Raw genomic sequence first — 6,000 nt, 5'->3', positions numbered from 1 at the left:
TTTCCTGTTGTAGCTGTTCCTTTGCAACTGAAATAAAAAAAATATGAGTCAGACATGTCAAAAAAGTGGCAGTATTTACATACTGAATTTTCAATAGTCTACGACAATTAGAAATGTCTGTACAGAAAGTCTGGAAAATTTTGTTAATGCACCTCATAGATATTATCTCTTCTTTGTAAGCAATATTATAGTTTTAATTATGTTCATTTTTATTTATATTAATAAGTTTATGTAAAATATTTAAAAAGTTACATTACGAGCGGCGGACGGATGTTTATTTAAATAGACATTCGGACAGATTAATTTGCGGCCACCGCTTCCGTAGTAAGGGGGTAGAACTGCTGACTGTCATCACGACGGTTCTAGGTTCGATCCTCGGCTTGGGATAGGTGTTAGTCTAGCGGCACTGATGAGTTGTGAAACAACGAAACAGATCTGTATGTCGATGACTAAAATATATTTTATAAAGCCCCCCTCTTGGGTTGAGCACTATCGTAAATAATCTCACTCGCCACTTAATTTAGCTGAAAAAATTCGAAGCTCGCGGTTTGTTTACACACAAACGTTTGAGCCCTCTACGAGCGGCGGACGGGTGTTTATTTAAATAGACATTAGGACAGATTAATTTGCGGCCACCGCTTCCGTAGTCAGGGGGTAGAACTGCCGACTGTCATCACGACGGTTCTAGGTTCGATCCTCGGCTTGGGATAGGTGTTAGTCTAGCGGCACTGATGAGTTGTGAAACAACGAAACAGATCTGTATGTCGATGACTAAAATATATATATATATATATATGCCGTTTCTATGTTCGCCTGCATATATGTAAATATGTGCCTGCCTTCTGATCACAAGTTGTATTCACTAATCCTGATAATAAACCCTACTCCAGAAAGGTATGTTTATATATTACTTGTATTAAAAGAGTGTATACAAGCGTTGATAGTAACGATCTGAGAAGGCGTTGTGTTTTAATCAACGAGGAGATGTTTTCTAAACTTTCCTTACCGATCGTTGAGGTAAAATCTAATTAGGAATCAGGAAACCAGCGGTTACAGGAAACCCATTACACTTATCACCGTTTTCTACTGAACTTCGTAAGAACGTGTTCTAATTTAGCGATTTAACGGCTTGTAAATAGGTTTCCTTCAATGGGTATTAAGCAATCTTATTATTTTTCCAAGGGAAAACAAAGCCTTTTTCATTCTCAGAAACTTTGCCCGGAAATAGAAAACAAACGCTGCCAGGATTGTATCAAAGCACGCATGTGCGAACGAGTGTGCTTGCATATTATAACGGTGTGTACCTAATTCTGTGACCTATTATGTATGAGTAACAGTCTGCTTCTATTTACCTAATGTCAAGATAAGCTAAGAAGGTATATGTTTAACCGGGTTTGTTATCAAGAACTTATATATATATATATATATATATATATATATATATATATATATATATATATATATATATATATATATATATATATATATATATACATATACAAAGACTTAGTGACAAATTTAAATATATATATTTTGTTGATAAGTTCGACCTAGGGTAAAATAAAAAGTAACTATTATACATACAGAAACTGCCACACACACACACACACATATATATATATATATATGTATATATATATATATATATATGTATATATATGTGTATATGTATATATGTATGTATACATGACGTTTCCTATTTCAATAGGCGAAAAATTACATACTCATATATGTATATATATATATTTGTATACATACATACATACATAGATACATACATACATACATATGTATATACTAGCGGGGGTACCCGGCGTTGCCCGAGTGTTTGTTTCCGGGGCGGGGGGGTTACAAATGTTATGGTAGGTAAGTAGGAAGGATCAAACCCGGAGTCATGAGTAAAAGTAGGAAAATAAAGTGTGAAAAAAAACACATCTGCAACGTTAACAGTTTGGCCACCAAGAAAAGTCCATTCCGGTTGTTGAGGAAAAAAAAAACGACTACGGTAGGTCGGCGCGAACGTGAAAATATAATGTGAATTGTCCAGCACGCTAACCACTACACCACAGAGCACTGCAGCTTAGTTTAGTGATGTTAAATAACTTCACATGAAAGAACTACGAAGCCAAACCGGTGTTCTCTTCTCAACTGTTCCTTGTGAACGATCCCCAAACGGTGTTAAGTGGTGGCAGGAGGAGGAGGAATTTATTAGAGAGAAAATATTTTACCACTTCCATTGATCTTAACCGATTTTGGCCGTGACTTCTCAGCAGAAAAAGTATAGAAATCTAAGATTATCGAGGAATTTGAGAAATAATAAGCCTATAACACACCTCAGATATTGTTCTGCCGTTTGTGCATATTATATTTGCATGAAATATCTTGATTTTTAATCTTATTAAGGTCAAAATCCTACGGGAAAAATGAGTTCATTTTATTTATATAGAGAAGAAGAGAAGAGATAAGCAAATTATGGAATAATATGCAAATCACAACACACTTTTTTGTTTGACAAGAAGTACGTCCAATGTTCAAGGTGTTTTATCCATAAATCCTTGGATTTTCAATGAATGGGTCATAGCTGGGAACGTCTGTTAGTAGTAAAATAAATGTGGGCAATTAAAAATTTAGTTTATTAGCACATAGGTTGAAAATTATATTTGAACTAATAGTGTAAAATAATACTGTTGAACAAATGAGTGCGGAAGAACAGGTGTAAAATCCAGAGCAACGGTAGTGATATATTTATGTCTTTAATACGAATATTTTAACGTGCAACCCAGTTTTGAGAACTAAAATCATTGAAGATCAAATCCATGCATATGAGGTAATCAATTTTATTAAGTGTGGTAAAATACTGGAATGATTTAACTGAAAAAAGTTTATTTATTTAAATATTCTAATTATCAGGATTTTTTTTAAACAATGCATGTTATTTTTAATAATTGTCATGGTGTTTATGGCACAGACTATTTGTCGATGATAGTGTGTATCGTCCAGTGGGTAGGGGCTCAACCAGGCGTACAAGTGTAATAATTGATAGAAAGTCACTTTTATGAAGCACGGATGAAATGAAATTCAAAGCATAACGTTTAGAAAATCGGGCACATACGGGTTTTTCTTGTTTTGTAAATAAGCATTCATTTATTTAAACTTTTTAATTCTCGGTTTTTAACAAAGCCCCCATCAGAGATTTTTTAACGATACATTTTTCCGTTTATTTCTTAATGGACTGGGCAATAGGTAACATCTATTTTCCACAAATTGACTGTGATGAAAACAACATGGCACGTAAGAAAAAAGTAAAAATAAGTATTGTTTTAAAAAAGTAGTCTTTTCTAAAAATCATGCTTTTTAATTTTATTTTCTCCGGGAATATTTCTACCGTTACTTAAACAGTAGTTGACATATTTTAGGTGTAAGTTTCTATGGTCAACCTACACTGAGAGGACATTTGCAGTATATGAAATATGACGATTTTTACGTCCAAAGTTTCGAAAACTTCTTTTACAATGATAAAAATAACAGAATCGATCACAACGTATATATTGATAGTTTTTAAAAAAAAATAACTTTCGAGTATACGAGCGTACGGAAAAATAAAGAGGGTTTAGGCATTACTTCCTCAATAACAGATGGGTAAGAGAAATGCAGAAAAGTCAATGTATATCTTTGAAAAGTTGTATATTCAATAATGCATAACTATGAAGTAAAACATTACACAGGCATATCTGTTAATTAGTCCTCAAACTTTTTAGGTATCGATTTATTAATTATACGTTTTCTGTCAGGTTAATAAAGTTAAATTGCGTATGTAAGATATTATGGTGATTTTTATTCGTTAGGAATATGCTTTATTAATTTCAAAATAATATACAACGTAAAAAACACAGTTAATGTACTTAAATTTCAAATGTAGAATATGATGTCTCTTATTTTATTCGCTAAGAATACGTATTATTATTTTCAGAATAATATATATCATAAATAGTCAAATTGCATACGTAGCCTATTATGTTACTTCATTTATTAGTAAAGAATATATTGTATTATTTTTAAAATAAAAAAAAGCATAAAGAATACAGGTTTATGTAATTAAATTGTCTATGCAGAAAATTATCTTGTATCCGTTATTCGTTAATTAAACGTTGCGTTATTTTCAAAATAAAATAAAGCGTAACAAAAACACAGGTTAATGTAGAAAAATTGCATATGTAGAATATTATGTTGTCGTTATTCCTTAATTATAAGTTGCAATATTTTCAAAATAAAATAAAGCGTAAAAAACACAGGTTTATGAAGTAAAATTGCCTATGCAAAAAATTATCTTGTCTCCCTTATTCGTTATTTATATGTTGTGTTATTTTCAAAATAAAACGTAAAAAACACAAGTGAATGTAGTTAAATTGCATATGTGGAATAGTATGTTGCTTACTGTATTCGTTAAACATATGTATTATTTTTTTTCTAAAATTTTATACAACGTAATAAATAACAAAGTCAAATTACCTAGAAAACCAAAGTAAATTTTAAATGCATCCGTAGATAATCCTTTCCGCACGCGAGCGAATAACTTTGTGCTATCGTCATTGTTGACGTAAATAATATCAAACTATGTTTCAGCGTATCGTTTAGTAATTACGCGCGTTATTCTTGTATGGGAATGCCAGTTATATCTAACAGATAAAATGATTAAAAAAAACGATATTTAATCCGTCAAGAATGAAAAACAGCATATGTATATGGGGAAGGTAGCTTCACTTTGTATGTATAGAAATCTGCAAAGATTTTAGATGGCAGATCGACGGATGATGCATCCTGCTTTTTAATAGATCCAAGTTTGTTTTTTTAATATTTATGCGTTATTTTATTAAAATCTTAAATATATAAACACTCTTATTTTATTCTTTAAGAAAATAATTATCTAATCAAGTGACAAATGGTGTATGCATATATTAGATCAAATAATGTTTGTTCTGGTAGCATCGCTGCGTTTTTGATAACGACATGTTTTGCAATAATTTCTAACTATTGTCTATAAACACTCAGTTGAATCTAAAAGATTTTAGAGGTTAATGTAGAGATGAAGAATAAATTTTCTCGCCCATATTTTTTGGCTTTGTCATACTATTTATAAGAACACAGATTTTTATACTGGCGTATCTGTTTCGCTGTTGTTATTTCCATGACAAAACAATTTCCAGATAAGAGGAAATGTGTATTACATTGTTATAGAAAATATGAGTTAGAAAATAACTAAAACAAAACTACGAAAACAAATCAACAGAATGTATTACTCTATCCACTCTGTTCTAATTTGTTTAAGAAATACTTTCTAAAGATTAATAAAGACAAAAAGACTGCAAAAGTAGAATTAAGGTCATAAAAACGTAATAATCATTGGATAAAACCAATCAAGGCAATGTGTAAAATATTGTAAAAACAGTCAATTCAAGATATTATGAAAAACAGGTGTTGATAGAGAGAAGAGAATATAAATATGGGGCCATATGTAGCATTCGAAGTAGCATATTTATGTATCTGTTAGCTTACGTTACTTATTTATTAAGGTTATGACATATCTACAACGCAATATGTAGATCAAATAAAGAATGCATCATTTTATAAAGTGATATTATACTAAGATGTTTAACTATCGACTAAAGCTGCTATATTTTAATCTATAATTGTTTATATGCAGATTAATGAACATGTAATATCATTTCACAATTACATATCTTTGCCAGATTTAGATGCAAAGATCTTAAATGTAACATAATTTGTTTAACTGTCTGTATAGGAATTGGTTACTGTTTTCGTATTCAATTGTAGTTTTCCGGAAAGGATATCCGTATTGTCTATTGACAATTAAAACAGCGTGAATTTATGACAACCTTATTTAGATAGCGTTTCAATATCGAATAAAAACTGGATGATAAGAGGGGGTAAGATGGGGCAACACCATAACTGCTAAAAAAAGACATTGATTATAAAAGAAAG

Source organism: Euprymna scolopes, chromosome 16, assembly GCF_053919585.1.
Source record: "Euprymna scolopes isolate OS-2025 chromosome 16, ASM5391958v1, whole genome shotgun sequence".
Lineage (NCBI taxonomy): Eukaryota > Metazoa > Mollusca > Cephalopoda > Sepiida > Sepiolidae > Euprymna > Euprymna scolopes.
Note: the sequence above shows the minus strand (reverse complement) of the source record.